Below are 24,206 nucleotides of genomic sequence, written 5' to 3'. Positions count from 1 at the left end.
AAGAGCCTTTTGCCCAGTGGGGACTTGATTTCATAGGGATGATCAACCCCCCTAGTTCAGCCAGACACAAGTGGATCCTGACCACTACTGATTACTTCACCAAATGGTCTGAGCCCATCCCTTTAATGAATTCATCAGAGAGCAAAGTGCTAACTCTCCTAGAAGATCTAGTGTGTCAATATGGTCCACCTAAGACCATCATATCAGACAACACGAATGCATTCATTGGTTTGCGAATCACCCAATTCATCCTCAACAAAGGTATCTACCTCAAAACCTCCTCTAACTACTACCCTAAGGGGAACGGGCTCGCCGAGTCCACTAACAAGAACCTTATTAGGCTCATCAAGAGGATAGGCTCAGAATATAAGAGGGAATGGCACCACCATTTGAGGAGCGCATTGTGGGTGGACCGAATAATGCTTAAGAAGGTTCTAAAAAACTCCCCATACAAGCTAGTTTATGGGAAGCATGCATTGTTTCCTATCTCTTTAGAGGTCTCAGCCCTACAACTACTTAAGTCTATCGAGGTGGTAGAGAATGGCCCGATGGCTATAAGATTGGGAGAAATTATGGAGCTCAAAGAAGCTAGGGAGACAACTTTAACATCTCTCCAAGACCACCAGCAAACCATCAAGAGGTGGTTTGACAACAAAAAAGTTCCAATCAGGTTTTCATCCAAGGGGACCTCGTGTTGAAATATAACAAAAGGGTGGCCAAGCCTAGTCAGCACGCCAAGTTCAATGGTTTGTGGGAGGGGCCTTTCTGTATCATGTATTGTAAGGGTTTTAATTATTTTGACCTCGAGGATATGAATGGAGACTCTCTGGATCCCAGTCAATGGGTTCCACCTCAAACCATTCTATTAAGGTTTCTTCCTCCCTAAATGATATATTCTAAATAGTTCTTTTGCGTGCCTTATTTATTTTAATTATTCTCAGTCATAATCCAAGCGAGGTAATTGAAATCACAAAATATACCATATTAAGAAAAAATAGAAAACTATCATATTATGGACATTTTGTTTTTCTTTTACATTTGAAGGGTGGACCTTTGGCCCTATTTTACAAAAAGTAATAAGTCAAAGCGCTACAAGATGGGCTACCACTTTCTCATTGATCCTCCTCATCTTCATCATCCCCCATCTGGATGTCCGAGTCCCCGCTATCATTTGGAGGGTCATCTCCCACCGACAACTCGTGTTCGTGATTGTCATAAGGTACCCCAACCATGTAGCTAACAACCATGTCAGGTTGTATATGCGGCATCAAAACCTAAGGGAAGATGTAGTCCTTGAAATTAGAATACCATTTGGTTCCATCTGGAACAGGGACTATCATGTGAACCCACAAGAGGAAATCTGCAGCAAGCTTGACATGAAACCGATGGGAGGACAGTGTCATTATCCTCAAACCGCCGACGAGAAAGTGCCAGGGTACTTCATCGCTAGATGAAATAAAACATCTCAGATTAGACGGCAGGGGGAGGCCCCTAAAAGGGACATGATATGCAACTACATCTTCCAACCTGCCTAGATACACCTGAGAAAAGAGCACCTTGGTGAGCTATGAAGCCAATAGCCCAGCCAGATCGCAATCCAACAATGAGGCTATGAAGCATTAGTAGATATCCGTGTTTACATGGTAGCAATCGACATTGTCAATGAAATCCTCTCCGAGCACCCATTTGATAGCAGTGATTATTAGAGGATTCTTCCACCCTGTCATCAGTTGTAGCCTCTTATCAGAGATATTCCCAAGGAACATGACCTGCACTTTGCTGCTGACGAGCTTGATAGGAGTATCCATTTTTTAAAGAAACTCCATCATTGAAGCTAGCACTATACAAAAGCTTGTTTGGAAAGACATATTTTTAGAAAAATTACAGCTCAAGGTGACAAGTGGCTAAGACACCAATGCTCCTCAACTCCAATGCTCGTGTCATTCTCCATTAATTTGCACAAGGGAATGAACTTTGATTCAGAGTTGGCGATGTCCTGCTCGGTACCTTGAAATAGAAGATTGTGCAAGCAAACACCATGCGTATGTGTAGGTACATCATGTTTAAACCAAAGCCTCTGCAGGACTGTCTCCACTTGTGCGAGCCTCGATGTCTGCCGATCTTCTTGGTTAAAGACGAGATCCATCTGGACAAGCTTTTCATCTCAAGTGGCTTCAAGCAATGACGGGTTAAATAAGTGCTCAATTGGAAAGCGAGGATGGAGCTCATCCTCATCAGAAGTTAATTGTGGCTGGAAAATGAGCTAGCATACATGTAAATGGATGCTTGCCATTAAGTGTCCACTGTTGCGAAAATATAGGGACTCAGTGCATTTAAGGAATGCGGTTTCCCTCATTCATCTTATTACTCTTTTGTAGCCTATGATAGTTCTGATACTAAATGTAGGTACAGATCCAATAGCCAACAAGATGAGAGGGGGGGTGAATCATACAAACTTAATTTTCCATAAAATCATCAAATTCAACCTCGGTAACATATACTTTAGTAATATAACCCAAAATTGTTAAACATGCAAACTTAAAAGCATATAAACATCATAAACCTCATAACACTAGATTTAAAGTGGAAACCCAAATAGGGAAAAACCACTATGGGATTTCGGACCCATTAGGAAATATACTCTTCTAGAGTATGCTCGGTTAAAAGCAAATCTTGTTAAAGATTACAAACACATTGCTAGATGTGACCTAGTTAAGGGATTTCCCTCAGATCTGTTAGGATCTTCACCTTGTTAGAAGTGACCTTGTAAAAGGATTTCAAACACTCAATCAGAATGTCACCTTGCTAGAGGGTTTTACAAATAAGACTGTTAAGTCCACTTAGTTAAGAGATTTTCTGTCACTTTCACAAAATAACAGTAATAAAATCTATCTGCAACTTCACATCTAAAATGCTAAAGTAGATTCTTATTTGTTCAATACAATCTAGACATAGAACTAATCTTGTCCATCTACTGGGCTTCTATACTTTATTATTCAAACAAGTCTTCAAGCTTCTGTGCTCAGTAATCACTATGTAGCATCCCTGTGCATACACTTGCCCGCATGCATTGTTTATCAATAGTTTCCTATTTATAAACAATTAGCTAACCACTTAATCTCTTTGATCACATTTTCCATGATCAATCATAGCCATCAAATCTTCAAACTTGTCCAGGTTCAATGCATCTTTCGATCTGAAAACATTTTACCCTGCCTAGGAACTTGCATATATTTCTTGGAACTTGTGCCAGGGTATCACGTTTCAATCTGAACTGTAGATCTTCATGCCGACTTTCCTTTGCCATAGATTCATTAACAAACTATATTTACGACAAACCAATCATTTAATCAATTCCATCTCATCAGCTTCCTTCATTAAATAATGCATGTAACCATTTAATGCATTATGTTATAGCTCGGTTACAACTTAGTTATAACTCGGTAAATACTAAACTTCACTCGGTAGACATTCCACCTTCATTAACCGATAGCGATAACCTTAGGGTTTACCGACTAGGTTCCTTAAGGTTTACCGACTAGGTTCTTTGCTTGTTAACATAGTATAGTATTAACCTTACAATTTACAACATATGTATGATGTTAAAATAAACTAAACATCATGATCTCATCATTGTCTGACTCGGTAATAGTTGCCCCATTGAATACCTTATTCATCCCCTTATTCATCATATTCTTTCTGTGTCTTTTACCGACATCTTTATATTCTTCAAATCATACTTCTCAAGATATGGCAACATCATACTGAGTTAGAAAATCAATTTCTTGAGATCAATGAAAAAATAATAATATCAAGACAGTAAACATCCTTAATCAGTTATATCCATAATCATCAACAACCTTCTCAATATCCTTATTGAAATATCAACAATCTCCCACTATCTGTTATAATGCTATATTGCCAACAATCTCCCCCTTTGGCATTGATGGAAAAACCAATTGATTTGACCTTAAAAGATTCAGATTGCTGTGATTCTAAAATGCTAGAAAGCTCTCCCCCATACATTAGACTTCTCCTCTTTTCTCAGTCTTCTTTCCAAACTTCAGTCTTCTCCCCTTTCTTAGTTTTCTCCCCCTTTGACAACAATGCCAAAAAGTAAAGAACTAAAACATAATTTCTTCCTGTATGAAGTGATTTCCTACTATTGTGTATCAATTCAGTCTCGGTCAGAGCATTTTGGTTTTCAATTCATGTTCCCTGTATTGTTTTCCTATAATATTTCCTGTACACATTTAGAAAACCTCCTAAAGTGTGTAAAGCAACATCAACTCCTAAAAGATATTCGATAGTCATCGGATTGATGCTTTCACCCAACTCGGTCAGTGAGTAGAAGATAGGGGTAGGACCCCTAACTTACTTCTGAGATATTCAAAAGTGTCCCTTGGTAGTGGCTTGGTGAAGATATCTGCTATTTGTTCCTTTGTGCTAACATACTCCAACACCACTTTCTTCTCTTGAGCTTCTTCTCTAAGATAATGATATTTGATAGAGATGTACTTTGTCTTAGAGTGCATAACCGGATTCTTTGAAATGTTAATGGCACTAGTATTGTCACAGAATATAGTTACTAGCTTGGTAACTTTCTCATTTATACCTTCCAACAGTTGTTTGATCCATGCAATGTTAGTACAATTCAATTCTACAGCAACGTATTTAGCTTCTGCTATTGATTGTGAAACACATCCTTGTTTCTTGCTAAGCCAACTCACTAGTCTTTCTCCTAAAAAGAAAGCTCCTCCACTTGTGCTTTTTCTATCATCAATGTTGCCTGCCCAATCAGCATCAGTATAAACTTTTAAATCAAAATCATTTCCTTTCTGATATACTAAGCCATAATCCTCTGTGCCTTTCAAGTATCTAAAAATTCTTTTGATTGTTGTCATGTGTGTTTCCTTAGGATTTGCAGAAAATCTTGCAACTATACCTACTACATGTGCTATGTCCGGTCTGCTGTGAACAACATATTGTAGCTTTCCAATCATGGATTGGTAAAGTGTCTCATCAACAGATGTAGATTCATCATTCTTTGATAATTTATAGTTGGTAGTCATAGGAGTACTTACTGGTTTTGAATCCTCCATTCCAAATTTCTTCAAGATTTCCTTTATGTACTTGGATTGAGTAATGAAAATCTCATTTTTCATTTGTAGTGTCTGTAAACCTATAAAATACTTTATCTCACCAATTAATGACATCTCAAATTCTTTTCTCATTTCATTTCCAAAGTTCTTGCATAAAGAGTCATTTCCATAAAATATAATATCATCAACAAATATGGCTGAGATTAGTATTCCATTTTCATCATTCTTCATGTACATATTGTTGTTCTCACTTGTCCTTATAAAACCAATCTCAATCAAATAAGAGTGCAATCTTTCATACCATGCTCTAGGTGCTTGTTTCAAACCATATAAAGCTTTGTTCAATTTACATACCTGATCTTTATTATTGTCTTCAACAAATGCTTCAGGTTGTTCAATAAAAACTTCTTCTTCTAATATTCCATTCAGAAATGCAGATATGACATCCATTTGATATACCTTGAATTTTTTGAAAGCGGCATATGCCAACAATGTTCTTACTCCTTCAGGTCTAGCAACAGGTGCAAAAGTTTCACCATAATCAATTCCTTCTTCTTGAGCATAACCTTTGCAAACTAGTCTTGCTTTGTTTCGAATGACCTCTCCTTTTTCATTTAGCTTGTTTCTGAAAATCCACTTTGTACCAATTACATTTTTGTTCTTTAGTCTTGGGATTAGTGTCCATGTGTCATTCTTCTTGATTTGATCAATCTCTTCTATCATAGCATTTATCCAATCTTCACTGTTAAATGCCTCTTTCACTATTCTCAGTTCAAATTCAGATATCAGACATGTGTTTTGTCTCAGTTTGTTCCTTGTCATCACTGGATCATCCTTATCTCCTACAATCTGACTTGGTGCATGATGTCTTTTGACATACTTGGCTAATACAGGCTCGATAGGCTCTGTATGATCTTATTCATCACTCGGTAACTGGATATTCTCTTGATTTTCTACAACAGTCTTCTCGGTAAGACTTCTTGGTTGAACATAGACAAATTCATCATAGTCTTCTGGTTCCTTGGAATTTCCTTCATCATTTCTTTCTGTAAATTCATCAATTTTCACATTTGCACTTTCTACTATTTTGTTAGATGATTTGATCAGACATTTAAATACTTCGCTTCTAGAAGAATAACCTAGAAATGTTCCTTCTTCACTCTTCTGATCAAACTTGCCATTTCCATCATCTTTGTGAACATAGCATCTACTTCCAAAGATTTTAAAATAACTTACATTAGGTTTCTTATCATACCAGATTTCATATGGTGTCTTCAAAGTACCCTTCTTCAATTGTACTTGGTTCAGGGTGTAAACTGCTATGCTTATTGCTTCTCTCCAAAATGTTTGTGGCACCTTCTTTTCAATCATCAGTGTTCTAGCACAATCCCCAATAGATTTGTTTCTTCTCTCAGCTATTCCATTCTATTGTGGAGTTCTCAGTGCAGAGACTTGTCTTTTAATACCATGATCATTGCAGAATAAGTTGAATTCATCAGATGTGAACTCTCCTCCTCTATCTGATCTAAGACATTTCAGTTGTCTTCCTATTTCATTTTCAACTCTTGCCTTGTACCATTCAAACATTTGAAAAGCTTCTAATTTTTCTTTTAGAAATATTACTGACATCATCCTTGAATGGTCATCCACAAATAATATGAAATATTTATCACCATAATAACTTTGAACTTTCATAGGACCACAAAGATCAGTGTGCACTATATCTAAAATTCCCTTAGAAGTGTAAGACTTACTTGTAAAGCTTGATCTTGTCACCTTACCCATTTGACATCCTTGGCACATAGCATTCTCAGGTTTTTCAAGACTCGATAGACCTCTTACTTGGTGCTTCTTGATTATTTTGATCAGATTATCAAAATTTACATGACAAAACCTTTTATGCCATAACTAGGTATCATCTATCTTTGCATACAAACACTTGTTCTGAGTTCAGTCAAGGTGAAATGTATTACCTTTTGTTTGTGTCCCGGTAGTAGCTAACTTTCCATTCTTGTCATGAACTTTGATAATTCCTTTCTGAAATTCTATTCGGTAACCTGTGTTGTTTAGTTGTGCTACACTCAACAAATTGTATTTCAAACCTTCAACCCAATAAACATCATTGCATCTTGCATTGTCAAGAAGTGTTATAGATCCTTTACCTTTCACCGGACATGGTGCATCATTACCAAATCTAACATAGCCTCCATCATAATCTTCTAATATAACAAAATTGTGTTTATCTCCTATCATATGATGTGAGCATCCACTATCTATGATCCAAGAATCATTAGTGTTTATGTGAGATATTATGGCTTTTTCTTCATACCTTTCTTCATCTGATCCATCTTTGATAGCCACATAAACTACTTCCTCTGTTTTAGTTTCAACTGATTTATCATCATTGGATTCCTCATTGACTATTAAGCATGTCTTTCTATCTCTTCTTCTGAAGTCTCGGTGTCTTCTGTAATGATTATCTTTTTGTCTATCATCTCGGTAATCTCTCTTTTCAGCAGAATCTTTGTCAAGATAGTTAGAAGACATATGTCCTATCTTATCACAATTGAAACATTCCAAAGGTAGTTTTCCTTTGTACTTACCTTTGAATCTCGGTAACCTTTTGGCTAATAGTGCTTCAAACTCTTCTTGCTTTCTGATTTTCTCATACAATTTGCGTACTTCTTCCATGTTCTTACAAAATCTTTCACTTGCTCCACTGTGATCTCCTTCAGAGTACTTATACTTTATTTCATTGAAATCATTAGATTCATCAAGATGAAAAGAACTAAATGCAGATTCAACTTTATTTACCGAAGATCCACTGTTATCAAAGTTACTTAATTCAAATGCATGTAGCTTACCAATAGTAGCATCTAAAAAAACTGGCATATTAGGTACAGACCTTAATTCATTGATTGCAAAGACTTGAATTACATAAGATGGTAGAAGGGTTCTTAACAACTTACTTGTTATATCCTTTTCTTCAATAGTTCCACCTGCTCCTTTGATTTGATTGACAATCTCCTCTAGTCTTGTACTATATTGAGTTATGTTCTCACCTTCACTCATCCCCATCGATTCAAGTTGTCCTCTTAGACTATCTACTTTTTCTCTTTGAACATGTTCATCTCCTCCATACACTGATATGAGCTTATCCCACATTGCCTTTGCATCATTGCAACCTTCTAGAACATTAAACTCTGAGTCGGTCAATGCAGATGTTATTTTAATCATTTCTTGAATATGTTCTTGCTTTTCCTTTATCTCTTCCATTGTTAATGGATAGGTTCTCAGTGTAACAAAATCATTCTCTAGATAGTATACATCATATTCTCCAACTCTTGATAGATGCAACTTCATCCTTTTCTGCCATGTAGAGAAACTTGACTTGTTAAGCTTCGGTGCATCCCTCTTATACATCTTTGGATATTTAACTCAAGTGCCTTTAAACTTTTCTTCTAGAGTCCAAGGCTCTAATACCAATTGATAGTTCTGATACTAAATGTAAGTACAGATCCAATAACCAACAAGATGAGAGGGGGGGGGTGAATCATACAAACTTAATCCTCCATAAAAACATCAGATTCAACCTCAGTAACATATACTTTAGTAATATAACCCAAAACTGTTAAACATACAAAATTAAAAGCATATAAACATCATAAACCTCATAACACCAGATTTAATGTGGAAACCCAAATAGGGAAAAACCACTGTGGGATTTCAGACTAGGACTAAGAAATATACTGTTCTAGAGTATGCTCAGTTAAAAGAAAATCCTATTAAAGATTACAAACACATTTCTAGATGTGACCAGGCTAAGGGATTTCCCTCAGATCTGTTAGGATCTTCACCTTTTTAGAAGTGACCTTGTTAAAGGATTTCAAACACTCAATCAGAATGTCACCTTGCTAGAGGGTTTTACAAATAAGATTGTTAAGTGCACTCGGTTAAGAGATTTTCTATCACTTTCACAAAATAACAGTAAAGCAGATTCTTATTTGTTCAATACAATCTAGACATAGAACTAATCTTATCCATTTGCTAGGCTTCTATACTCTGTTATTCAAACAGGTCTTCAAGCTTCTATGCTCAGTAATCACTATGTAGCATTCCTGTGCATACACTTGCCTGCATGCATTATTTATCAACAGTTTCCTATTTATAAACAATTATCTAACCGCTTAATCTCTTTGATCACATTTCCCATGATCAATCATAGCCATCAAATCTTCAAACTTGTCTACGTTCAATGAATCCTTCTATCTGAAAATGTTTTACCCTGCCTAGGAACTTGCATATATTTCTTAGAACTTGTGCCAGGGTATTGTGGTTCAATCTGAACTGTAGATCTTCATGCCAACTTTCCTTTGCCATAGATTCATTAACAAACTATATTTACGGCACACCAATCATTTAAGCAGTTCCAACTCATCAACTTCCTTCATTAAATAACGCATGTAATCATTTAATGCATTCTGTTATAGCTCGGTTACAACTCGGTTATAACTCGGTAAATACTAAACTTCACTCGGTAGACATTTCGCCTTCATTAACCGATAGTGATAACCTTAGGGTTTACCGACTAGGTTCCTTAGGGTTTACCGACTAAGTTCCTTAGGGTTTACCGACTAAGTTCTTTGTTTGGTAACATAGTATAGTATTAACCTTACAATTTACAACATATGTATGATGTTAAAACAATATAAACATCATGATCTCATCATTGTTTGACTCGGTAATAGTTGTCCCATTGATACCTTATTCATCCCCTTATTCATCATATTCTTTATGTGTCTTTTACCAACATCTTTATATTCTTCAAATCATACTGAGTTAGAAAATCAATTTCTTGACATCAATGACAAAATAATAATATCAAGACAATAAACATCCTTAATCAACTATATCCATAATCATCAACAACCTTCTCAATATCCTTATTGAAATGTCAACAATCTCCCATTGGCTGTTATAATGCTATATTGCCAATAGCCTAAGTATTCAGTTTTCTCTCAAGTTTGAAAGGCTGGCAAAACAAGAGCTTTAAGCTGAAAAATGGAAGCTGAAGCGACATCTTCAGTTTCTACTCTAGTAAGACTATTGGTGGATATTTTTGGAGAGCTCTCATACTCATCACATTGGATTCCTCCCAAGGAGGAATACCGAAGGACCAAAATCAAGATGAAGACAATCACTCGCAACAAGTCTGTTGTGTTAGATTCTTTTAAAAATGTCTTTGAACCAAAAGTCTGCAAGCAACCCAAGAACTTTAGAGAGGCCGCATGCAATAGAATGCTCCACCACAGAGCATAACCATAATCAATGGAAACTCATTTCTTGGGTAGTGTGCCTCAATTTGTGGTCCCCATGGTTCCATACTATCTAGAGCTCATAGCGGTCTGCACCAACAATTTTTATCCCACCTCTTGTTTAATCAGTGGCTCATATTTGAGGGTGGTGATCTTCCTGAAATTTATTAGGAATATGATGTGCTATCCCATTTTTGAGGGCATGAAGGTTTTCTCTGAGATTGCAATGGAAAAATTCTGGGGTACCAGAAGGGATGCATTGTCTTTTTGCCAGAGCACACTCAACCGAAGTCTGTTCACCATTCTCTCGAAGTTACCCTGTTCCACAGTGACCTGAAGCATGAAGATCTCAAAGATATTTCCTCCACCCTTGCCTAGTTATGTGGATATTATAATGACCGAGACATCATGGCTGCTATGACGGGTTTTCTTTTTAAATGTAGAAAATAGAAGGTGTCCTTCCATTTCAACTTCTCCGTTTATATAGCCAGAGCCATGGTGAAGCAATTATCATAATTTTTATAATTCTGGTGGTTCAGGTTTTCTTCAATCTTAGTCCATTTGCTCTTGCATCAGAATGAGGCCTTCTTCATCCAATACATGGAGTTGGTAAATTGTGATGAGTCAGGAAACAAGATGTCGGTGTTAGCCTGGACACCCCTATTGCTAGCTTCCTTTGATGTCTATCAGTTTTCCAACCTTTTCCTAACTCCTATTCTTAAATATTTTGGTTCAATTTCGAATGAACCACTAGCCCATTTCTCTTAGGTCTAGATGAACTAGATGCAAAATGAGTGCCCTCCCTATGACAGGTTCATAGGCAGTGAGTGTTCTTTCATCTGAGTTCATGGTTTCTCTGAGGAACCTTTTCTCTTGCTCATCTATGTGACTAAGAGGACTCTTGCACTGGAGATTGCATGATAGTTGGTGAGGATTGAGAGGGCTATTGGAGTAGGAAAGCATGATCCCTCTATTACTGAAGACCACAAAGTCATCGGTCCAATCACTCTGGTACGGAGAAACATCGCATAAGAGGTCTTGACATCCAAGCTAGTGCAGCTCGGGCTGGTTGTAATTGATGATTCCAGGAGCTATGACCCTGACGGTTGCCTCAGTAAGAGGAAAAATGCAGTGAAGCATGAACCGTGAAGCTCATGGGAAGGACATACAAACCCTCAAGCCGATGACACAAGTTTATATGTGGGTCTCAATGACTTTCATGTCCTCAAGCACCCCCCATGGTTAATCTTTTATATAGTCTTGCAAAGGTACAACCTTGCAAAGCCTATTCCTTGAGTGATGTTAGAAACCATGACTTTGGATGCCTGGCCTAGGAAAAAGGGAAGATTTTTGGATCTATTGACAAGAGGTAAGTCAGCCGAGGGCTTATATCAGAAATGCCCACTTGGATGAGGATTTTGAGATAGAATGGCATCATCTCAATAAACTAGATGAAGAGACAGGAGAAAGTTCCCCACAAGGGGACTCGTCCCCTGAGGTGGCCCTGCAACAAGATGTTGAGGTTATAAATATCAAAGGACAAGATCTAGAACCCCATATCCTCCTTCCTCTAGCTGGTTTTGCTCACAAACCCCATTCCTAGGCTAGTAAGAGACAAGCTGAGAAGCAAGCGAATGACTCCCATCCAAGAAAAAGGTAGCATCTAAGTTTAGCAAAGAAGAGTTTGCCTTCCTAGACCCTAGGAGTCCTCTCGGATCTGCAGTGGTTGGTGACTTCTACAGTTCAGGTACGCTGTTCTTTACCTTTCTCTTATGCTCAAGTTGTTTCCTCTGTTCTCCATCCTATCACAATGCAAACCCAGGTCCCCACTACCCTTACTTTGGCACCCATCAGAATATTGGTTGACCCCCAGGATGCATTTTCGTAGGTTTCCATTCCTTTCCCAGCCCCCGCTTTTATCCCCGCGGTATTTTCCATGCAGATGTCTGAAGTATCCTTTGTTTCATGTAGGCTTAGTTTTGGAGATTTCACTCCCCCCTCAATGATGGGGTTAACATCCACGAGTCCTTTTCCATCTAGAGCCTCTCCTTTCGTCCCATTGTTTTCCCCATCAACTATTGCCCATCCTATTCAGACCACTCTCGGTGGGCCTATTTCCTAGTTTCTCTTTGTGATTCCCTTGGTGCCACATTTGTAGGCCAGGCTATTGATAACCTAGATGATTTCCAGCAGCAAGTCAATTACTCCAAGACTTCCCATCCAGCTCGTCCACACCTTCAGACACATTTGAGTGAAGAGAAAGATTGTCTTTTCTTTGCAAATCTTTTCCACAAGGTTGACAAGACAAAATCCCAAATGAGCCCCAATTATTATACCTTACATGCTATCCACATCGTCCTTTAGAATGCTACGACATTTGACAAGGTGGAAATGATGAAAGAGACTTCAAAGACCGTGTCTTCATATTTCATCAAAAATACCATTTGCTTGGAGAAAATACAAGCAAAGAATGTGCATCTCTGAGAGTTACTGACCTAGCAAAGGAAAGAAGACAAGGCTCGGAGCTCAAAAATCAATCACCTACAAGGTTTGCTGATGTAGGCCAATTCAAAGAAGGGAAAGTTGCACTCAGCCCTTAATAACGTGAGCGCCCAGTTGAAGGGCTAGTAGGTGACAAGGAGTGTGGCCTTACAATAATTGTAGGAGAAAGACCTGGAGATCCAACAACTAAGAGAAGCTTCTAGAGATGCCATCCAAGTGCAAGTTTAGCTATACAGAGAAGTCCGTCTAAAGGAATAGTACATCCGGCAGCTGAGTGAAACACATATTATGCTCTCCGAGAAGAAAGTGAGATTTGAAGCAGAGTTGTGGAATAGGGAGGATAGTCTAGAATTGTCCACAAGGAAATTTCTAGACACAGAGGTTTTGTTGCAGCAAGAATGGGACTATATAGTGTAGCTCTAGCAAGCGGTACAAGACAGAAGTGCCAGGATCCTCACTCTAGAAAGCTAGATGATCATTGAGAAAAACAAGTGAAAGGAGTTGCAACATAAAGTAGCTTCCAAGAGCAAGGAGGTCTTGTAGTTGCTAAGTATTCCTCCCCCCGAGCAGGTTTCTCAAGATTCTTTGTCAATTATAATAGAATTGTATGTTTCCCATGGCTCAGGCCCTAATCCAAATGTTATATGTAGCCCAAGATGAAGAATTGAGAGAAAAACGGATAACAGATTGTCGGCAACTGATCAAGAAGATGAATGTTTTTATCAATCATCATAGAGTGATTATGCACATATCAGTGGTACTTGAGCCTTTGTAAATCTCCATCCCAAATATCAAACAACGTATAGAGAGATTTGTCTCATTAGGCCTACCTTCTCCATTCCCTGCAGATGGTTCTGTATTGGGGGTTGAAAAAGTATTGAGTTGGGTCAAGGATTTGCAATAGGACAACAATTTCATCGAGCACCTGAGTGATCCCATCTCAGTAGAGGAGGTTGAACACTTCCGGCACCCCCTATCTCAACTCTATTCTCTCATGAAGTTGGTCCATGATGAACCAGTAGGCTTGCCCTTTGATGAACTTGTCTGCTTGGATCAAAATTATCAGAATCTAGAATCACAAGTGTTACCCTTTGAGGAAGATTGGTCTTCGTTGTAGCAAGTATTTGACCTTCTCTGTCCCGTCCTAGCATGAAGTCTAGCCTTTGAACCTACAATTTTTGGTTCTTGCATTCTGCAGGTAGAATTCCCCCTTTTAGTCGCCAAGAAATGTTCACTTTATTTTCAGTTAAAGTCCATGGGCCAAATTTTGATTGGGGTTCCTTTTTCCTTCTTTAACTTTCCAGCTGCGCTCAACGTACGGACCAAATGTCATCTCAGTATTGCCCTTGATTGTCCATGTTTTGTGTTTGAAGTCTGAAGGAGTGTGAAGGTGACAAATGGATCATTTTTGGTGACTCGACATTTCTTGTTGGCCCCACCCTGTAGCTTGAGAAAGATGGAGACACACGACATCTCCACGCTATGGGTTATATTTCACTTGGGATTCTTTTCTATGGAGTTTCCTCTAAGCTTCCACATGTTATTTAGGGTGCATTGTTTGTCACGTCGTGCTTAGCACAAACTTTTATGTTCAAGTGGGTATGAAGATCGTCATAGCCAAGTGGGAGTAACAACCTCGGGGGTCGTTTTGTTGGGTGTGTTCCTGTGGAATGCCACAACATGTTTTTTTCTATTTTAGGGGTGGTTTCATATGGCTAGCGGATGTTTAAGCTGTAAGAAGAGTCGTCGCCTCTATTAATGCATTATTTTTCCCTGTTTGAGGGGTTGAGAACTTTCAAGAAGAACAATTAAGTTTTCATAGATAGAATTTCAGCCTTTTAGCTATTACTATTTTCCTGAAAAAAGGTTAATCAAATTGTACCTATGGCCTTTGTGATACCTCTTTTTAGTATGCTTTGATGGTTTTGTTTGCTTTTCCATATAATTCTGATGACTTTAGAAATATATATCTAAGACTTTGTCGATTAAACTATGTTTTGCACTTGTTATCTGGTAGATGCGTGATTGATATTTCTTTATGTTGCGAAGGAATCTTAATTGTATCTTAATTGTTTCTTTGTTCTGATATGTAGATTGTTGAATGGGATTTAAAACCGCATGTCTTTGGGTTTTATATGTTGTTAATTTTTTTACAAAATGCTCTAGCGTATCACCTCAGTAGTTTAGATCTTGTTTTTTTAAGTTTTCCTCTTCCCCTTTTCTCAAAACCATAAGGAAGAGTCAGCTTCTAAAACCCAGAGGTTATTCAATGTGTCTTGTGCAAGTGGTCCCCTATCACTGAATTTCCAATAAGGTCATCTACTTTCAAAGTAAATTTTAGAGTCAACAATAATGTTATATTATAATATTTTATGATATAATATTATGTTGCAACTAGGGTTTGATGTGGACCCATCATGCGCCTAGCATCAGGCTTCTCGCTCCTGCATGTGGAGGAGGTGGTAAGACCTCTTCCATAGTGGTAAACCTCTACCCCTACATTTATTTTCTTTTGACTAACTTTTTACCGAGGCTCTCTGCATGCCGCAGTTGTTGTTATTGCAGATGCGAGTGGAGGTAGGAGCATTTAATACTCGATGGAGCTGGATTTAAATGGGCTAGATGTGACCCATTTGCCCTCATCAAAATCCATGGTGGAAGATCTTCTTGGAAAATCATTCTAAGATGCCATCGTTGGTGATACCGTGCAGATCTCGCAAGAGGCCAAATTTTCTTTGGTAAGTGCTTCGTCTCTAGGCTTCAATGGCGGAGACGGAGGACAAGGTAAGGGCGTTGCCTTGGCTCCTTATACTTTCTCTATCTCTCCTAATGATTCTATATCCAAAGCCCTTGGACTAGAAAATAAAAGAGTCCAAGACATTGTCATTTTATTTGCAGTAACTAATTTGGATAAGTGTCTGGCTAGGAAATTTCTTGATGACTGGATGAAAAATGTGTGGGTTAGAAAGCTAGGGTTCAATTTTTCTTTTTGTAAAATGATTCAAAAGGGTTTATTTATTATTTTATTTGAAGACAATAAATCTCAGGTGGAGGTTCTGCATAAACAGTTTTGGGCCATTGGGAAAACCACCTTTAGGGCCCTCAAATGGTCCTTTGATGTGATTAATGAGGAAATTCTTGCTATCTCTTGCCCTCGGTGGCTTCTAATTAAAAATTTACCTCCCAATTTTTGGAATTTAATTCCACAAGTTCTTGAATCGATAGAGAAATTGGTTAGAATTAATCAGTCTATGAATCTTTTCCCCAACCTGGATGCCAGAGTCTTGATTTCTATCAACCTATTTTAGAAGCTTTAATAGAATCAATCATTTTTCTCTGCATATGTTTTGTGGATTATCTCATTTTCTGTAGGCAATTCTTTGTGATTTTATCTAAAGGAGATAAGGTTATTCGTATTCTTACAGTAAAGTTTCTGTTTCTATGTTATAAATTTGGATTAAAAAGATCTACTCGTGGATTGTAATTGTTCCTTGTAGTTCTTCCTTGAATGGTCCCTTAAGGTTAGGGTTAAATTCATTCAGATGTTTTATGATATAAACATTTAGCAGATCTCATAAGAAACAGTAACTGACAAATTTACCAAAGGGGGTAGATTTAAAAATTCTCTCACAAATCATACATTAAGTCCTAGAGAAATATAAGACTCTATAGCCCAAATAATAGGAAAGACACTGGTCATTCACAAATCACAACCTTTACCATATTAATTACTTTTATATTAGAACAATAACACTAGTTGAGTATGACACATAAAACCAATTAGCAATAGTATACATACTTATAAATTTCAATTACAAAGATCGAATATCTTTCACAACAACAATCTTGAACTCATCTAAAAGCCACCTATCCTAACAACCTATGCCATTCTGAGGTAGGGAATAATTTAGATCAAGGTACTCTACCTTCTAGAAAAAGCATTAGTCATCAAAAGCCACTAGTGAATAGGTATACCCGCCTAGGTCTTGCCGAGCCTAAAGTGAGGGAGTTAGTAACCAAATAGGTTCACTCTATAAGTTGGCCAAGTCAATTGGAGGGTTTGATCATAGGAGTTGGTATTTCCTTAGAACCTATCAAATTTTTTTATTTGAGACCCAACACCATGATTTTATTAAATATTACATTTATTCCTCCAAAGTTAAGGTGCCCAAAACATGGATTCCATAACCAATTTTCATTTTTTTTGACTTGAGAGATTTCTCAAGTGATTACTATATTTTTCTCATTATCCACTTCGGAGGTCTTGAGAGGTGTTCTTGAGAAAAATCTAATTTCAATTTTGTTTTAACATAAGGGGAATATTCTATTTTTAATCATTTGAAACTTTTTAATGAGTTGATTACTTGAAGATTTATCTAAAATTGTGTATTATTTGTTTCTGATAAATATATTATACCCATTTTGAATAAGCTATCCCATGCTCATCAACATTTATTTTAAGCCAAAAAGAAAACAAACATCAAAATTAAACTTTTTCTCCTCATTTTTGGTTAGAATGTTTATGTTTTCTTTCCCCATAGCTGAGGCTTCATTGTGATTTCATAACATGGCATCTAATTTTATATTTTTTTCTTAACTAAAAAATAGTTCTAAGTTCCATGTCATGTTATTTCTACAATCTTAATTTAAAAATCGTACATCCATTTGATTCTCTTATACAACATTGAAAACTAAGAATATACTACCATGGTTTTTATTTTTTTCATAGTTTTTCACATTGCTATTAGATATTTAAAAATTCTTTTCAGTTCCATAACATGAGACTCCTTTAGTTCTTGCTGAAATCTAGCTACCAAACATACTACATACATGATATTTGGTTTAGTAGCGATTAAATATAGCAATCCTCCAGTCATTGATCTATACTAACTTGTATTTGCTTTAGGGGACATCATATTTTGTCAACTTGCATCTGGTGATCATAGGTGAACACAATGGTTTGGAGTTTGCTAACCCAAACTTATTCAACAATTCCTTAATGTATTTAGAATGAGAAATGAAAATTCCTTTTTTATTCTGATTAACTTGCAAACCAAGGAAGAAATTTAACTCACCAATCATGAACATTTCAAAGTCCTTCTACATCTCATTATCATATTTTTGCACATATTTTCATTTCCTCCAAAAATTATATTGTCAACATACACTACAACAATTAAGATTTTAGTTGAATGAATATTGAAATATAAATTTGTTGGCATATGCCCAATCCAATGAGACATTGAAGGTGATTGAAGGTTTTGTCATTGATGGCAACCTTACAATTCTATGGCACCGGCAAGGTATTACACCAGCAAGGCATTACACCGACATCAACAAATCACACTCTACACCGGCACCAACAGAAAAAGGAAGCACACCAGCACGGAGGCCGACATGATTTTTGATATATTATATTTTGTTTATTATTGTAAAAACTTTGTAAGCCGACTTGGCATGTTGTAAAATGACTCTCATATAAGAGAGATCATTGTAGACATTTAATATGATGTAGAAAAATAAGAAGGCAGACCTATTATGTGAAATATAGGTTAAGGGGTATATGTAAAGAATAGAGTAGAAGCCAGTACTGAATCTGGCATTGAAGATGCTATTGTAAAGCAGTACAAGACATTGGATTTTCATAATCCACATTGTAAGTCAGTGAGACTTCCCATTGAGCAGTGAGCTCTAGGCACTTGGCCTTCCTACATGTGTAGGCCCCTTGTTGTAAGTAATATTCTCTTATTGGCTAGTAAGTGAATATTGTGGGTCACAAATCCCATTGAGGTTTTTCCCACACCGGGTTTCCTTGTTAAAATATTAGGTTATGGTGTGTTTCTTATGTGGTTACTTTCATTTCTATTTCTTGCATTATTTCTTGCATATCGGTACATTGTTATAATATGTTCTGCATGTTTTAAGTCAATAAATTCAACTCACCAGTTAGATACTGATTCATCCCCACCTCTCAGTATCTATGGGAATCCTAACAATTGGTATCAGAGCTTGGTCCTTTATTTTCAAAAGCCTAACAGCTTGAGGAAGATCTTGACACCGGTAGACATGGAAAATCTGATGAAGAAACTATAAGAAGCTCCCTCTGACTATGATGCAGAAAAATTGAAAAACATCAAACTTGAAGATGATCTAAAGGCAGCCCAAGATATCATTCAGGAACTTCAAGAAAATTTTACCATTGCAAGAAACAAGAGAAGAGAATTATGTGAAAAGTTGCAAAACAAGAATGATGAAAAGGAATCACTTAATGATGAGATAAGAAAACTAAAATTGGAAAACATAACAATGAAGAATGAGATGCAAGATATGACCATGAGATTCTGCAAAGAAACTGAAGATAGGAAAAAGAATGAAGAAGAACTGACTAAAAGACTAAGTGATGTAGCAAATGAGAACACAAGACTCAGCTATGAAAATAACCTTTTGAAAATAGATCTGATGCATACACAAAATGACTCAAATGAACTGACGAGATGGAAAGAGATCTTACAAAGAGAAGTGGATATTGCAAATCAACACAAAGACAAACTCAAGAAAAGCTCAAAAGAACTTGGTGACTTGCTAAAGATTCAGAAACCTAATGGTGACACTTGTGGAATTGGCTTTGAAGCAGGAGAAAGCTCCGGTGCTGCAAACACTCAGGATCATAGCAAACCAGTAAGACAACCTAATGCTTATAAATTCAATGGAAAATTCTTTAACTGTAATAAGTATGGGCATAGAGAAAATCAATGTAGATCTATAAATTATCAGAACATCAACACACCCACCGGTCAATGTTCAAAATATAACAAAATTGGTCACAACTTTGAAAATTGTAGAATGAATGTAAGATGTTATGTTTGTGGAAGATTTGGACACCTATCTAATCAATGTAGAACACAAACCGGCATAGGTGATGGCAAAGCTATTCAGAAAAATAATGTAACTTGTTATGCATGTAACAAAATTAGGCATATTGCAAAATTCTGTAGAAGTAAAGGATCACCGGCAGATAACAAAAGTTCTAGCTTGGAAGGGAAAGAAAAAGTTGAAGAGGTAAAGACAAAATTATCAAAATAATGGATTAGAAAAGCTGACCTAAATGTTGGGAATACTCCACCGGTAGAACCAATCAATACTTCACCGTTAGAACAGAGTGATGCTTCACCAACAGGACATAGCAGTACTCCGTCGGCAGGAAGCTCTTCATCAAACTGAAGAAAATCTTCTTTGAGGGTTTGACAATAAATGAGACATATGCTATTATCCCCTCGGTTAGAGATAAGAAGTGGGAAATTACTTCATTACCGGCAGACAATGTTAAGTGAATACTTAACCAACATGCATTAATTATGGTAGATGGAAAATAAGCACTATAAATTTATGGTTTTGGCTCCATTTAATTTCACCATGATTTCAAACATTCGTAGAGCGCCAAATTTGCTGAGCTAAGGGATTTCAAGCAAAGAGGCGAAGCACTTCAAGCAATCAAAAGATAGAAAAATGTATTTATCATCATGGTATCCACCTTTGCACTTGAATATATAGCAAACCCTACTATAGTCAAAGTTATAAAATCCCCAAGGCCCGTGTTTCAACTAGTTCCCAAGGTAGCAAAGAAAGATGACAATGTAGGTGCTTTTTCTCAAATTCCAAAAGGAGTTGTCTATGCTAAAGACCCCAGAATTTACATCCACTACAACATAGAGGAATTAGGAAATGAAGAAATCAAAACAATGTATAAATCTGTCATATGTGATGAATCCGAAAATGTAAAACCGAAACATTAAATCATTGAAACCCTAGGATTTACCGAAATCCTCTGCATTCCTGAATTTCCCAAGGATGTGATTAGGATAGTCTTAAGCAGGGTTCATGGAGAAATTTTCTGGTTAGATGCAATTCATAAAATTACCAAGGAAGTTGTCAAAGCAGTGACAAGGTTAACGTCCACCGGTAAAAGGCTAGATAAAACCAAGAAGGTCTCAAATGACCTAGTTACTAAGCTAACTAGTGTAACATCCGACAGAAGGTCCTTAAGAGTAAATGATGTAACAAATATAAATGTGAGATTTGTTAGCATGATATTAGGGTATAAAGCAACTCATGCAAATAGACTCAATTCAGTCTCAAGTTTATGCATTGAGAGTGCTTATGACATGATCATAGACAATGTAAAGATTGATATATGTGAATGGTTGAAGGATGAGTTAATTGACAACCTAACAACCTAGGCAAGATTAAGAAGGATAAGAAAGGAACTTTTAGGTTTGGAAATCTACTAGTATGTTTAATGCTACATATAACCAAACAGGTTCCCGGTATAGGCTACAAAGAACTTGGATTTGATATACCGGTAGGAAAACAATTGACAGAACTATTCAACAATATGGGAGAAGATAAGGAAAAAAATATCCATGATTTCTTTCAAGCACTTAAGGCTAAAATGAAGAAGAGAATCAGATTGTCACAAAAAATTGTTGACAAGTACAAAGATAACATATGCTTTGTAATAAAAAAGGATGAGATATGGATGGAAGCAGTCATCCCAAGGACAATTTGGGTAACAGAAATGGGTTATGAGACTGATGATCGCATCATTGAAACATATGCTAAAGCACTTCTAGAAGAATCAAATGAACCAAAGGAAGAAGTATTTGGTAGTGATGAGACCATAGGAAAACAAATCCAATCTAAGAACAGAGTGAAGAAGGTCAAAGGAGTTGTGAGAAGAGGTTCTAGACAGGCAAAGGCCATTAAAGAAGATGTGATGAAACAAACAGGTATTACTGAGGAAGAGTTAGGAACTCTACAACCTAAAACTCACCTATCATTGGTAGGTACTTCTTTGGAGAATGACATGCCTGCAACTTTCAAAAGAGTTGTAAGAAAAAGAAATCCCTCATTGACAACCACACCCTCACCTAGGAGGACAAGACAAAAACAACAAGCAGTGAGATCTCCGGTTAGGAAAGCTACACCAAAGAAGAAACTAACACCTAAGAAGAAGAAGAGGACAAATAAGGACATGGCCCATTTTGACATACTGTTGAATGAAATTACAGAGGAAGGAAAACTAAAGAATATAGAAAAATTGCATGACACTCTGACAATAGATGAAAAAGAACAAGTAGAAAATAGTGTTATTTTGCACATGGAAATGTATAAGAAATTTTTTATGGAAGTAGTAGATGACGTACAAAATGAACTATTTCAAAGATTGGAAGCAAGAAGACAAGCAGTAGTAGAACTTGACAAGAAAATCAAGATAAAAAAGCTACTTGCTGTGTACCCAGTGAACTCACCTAAAGAAATTGATGATTTAATTGTTGAAGCCAACCGGTCAGTATTCTCTACTGCACACCGACACACTGCATTAATGGTAGGAAGAGTTAATGAGGTGACTAATGAAACAAAAAATACATGGGACACATTCCTCGTTAAAAAAAAAAAAGAGGAAGAATATATGAGCCATAAACCTATAAATGTATATCAAAAGGACAAGGACAAGGGTAAAGGTAAAGTTGGTGGACCACCTAGTATCAAAGTTAAAGACAACTTAACCCCACCTCCTTTGACTACTCCACTGGTAATGACAACAACAACAACTACAAAAGATCAACTGGTAGTTAAAACTATGAATGAACAGGATGTCAATCCTAATCTTGAAGTCTTATATACAGTAGATGTTGATACACAAAAAATCAACATTGTGGTGGATAAAGATGCAACTGGTAAGACAGACATGGATAGTAATCCACCGGTAGCTGAGAAAACTGATAAAACACAAGAGAGACCGACAGATGACAAAGAACAACAGGTAGAAACTCAGACTCAAACTGAGGCAGAGAAACAAACAAAGAGACAAGAAGAGCAACAGGCTCTAGAACAGGGACAGGTTCACATGGAAACAACTCAACCAGCAATAGGAGAAGACCAAAAACCATTGCTTAAAGAAATGGAAACACAGACTGACCTACCAGAGGTCACAACAAGCTTGGTTACTTCTACCACCGGTGGTATTCAGAGTATTGGTTCCTCATCAGCAGGATATAAATCAACCAATGTAACATAAGTACTCTTAGATTCAATTAAGAAGATAACAGATTGCAGCTCAAAATCTTATAAGGCTATAGATGACACCATACCAATTTCAAAGAGGTTAGCTCCAAACTATAGCATAGACAATAAGGATTCATTAAATCAAATTGAAATTTTGTCAAAATACATCAATGAAAACATAGTGACAATTGAGCAAGAGGCCTTGAAGAATAAGGTAGAAATTGAAAAGCAAAAATTCTTTGAAAATCAGATAAAGAAGTGTACCAGAGAATTTGACACACTTCTACCAAAACTATGTAATATACTAAAAGAGTTCAAGACTTTGTACAAAGACACCTACAAGACAAACCTACTAACAACTGATATAGATAAGCAAATAAGCAAGGTACAGGATTTAATAAATAAACTTGCAGATAATTTTGTTAACTCACCAGATACACTATAAATTTTTGAACATCAGATAACAAATTTTGAGGATGAATTACTAAAGTTGGGAAGAGAAAAGGAGGAAATAGAGAATAAGGCAAAAAGTTTAAGATTAAGATTGAGTCCAAGATTGGACTATCTAGAATTCATTCAGAAAGAGATATCCGAGGCACTTGTACAGGGACAAAGGACACTGGCAGAGCACATGCAACATCTCACCAGTAGAGTTAAAAGGATAGAAACAACCATCAGAGACAGTAAAAAGTTTATGGAGAGTATTAACTTAATTTTGGCAGATCTATTTCAAATTGTAACTACCCAGTTACAAGGTTGAAACTACAAACTATACTGACATCTTGACAACCTTTTCCATTGATGCCAAAGGGGTAGTAGTGGTATGAAAAAATCCAATAAGCACAAGAATCATATGCTCAGGGGGAGCACACATTTTTGGTAATTTTTTTTTTGGTAACACATTTTTGGATTATAGTTTTGGATACACTTTTGAAATTTTCTCATGAGTGTTGCCATCAATACCAAAGGGGGAGATTGTTGGCATATGCACACTCCAATGAGACATTGAAGGTGATTGAAGGTTTTTTCATTGATGGCAACCTTACAATCCTATGGCACCGACAAGGTATTACACCGGTAAGACTTTACACCGGCAAGGCATTACACTAACAAGGCATTACACCGAAAGAAAAAGGAAGCATACCGACATAGAGGCCGACATGATTTTTGATATATTATATTTTGTTTATTATTGTAAAAACTTTGTAAGCCGACTTGGCAT

Source organism: Cryptomeria japonica, chromosome 10 (assembly GCF_030272615.1).
Source record: "Cryptomeria japonica chromosome 10, Sugi_1.0, whole genome shotgun sequence".
NCBI classification, from domain to species: domain Eukaryota; kingdom Viridiplantae; phylum Streptophyta; class Pinopsida; order Cupressales; family Cupressaceae; genus Cryptomeria; species Cryptomeria japonica.
Note: the sequence above shows the minus strand (reverse complement) of the source record.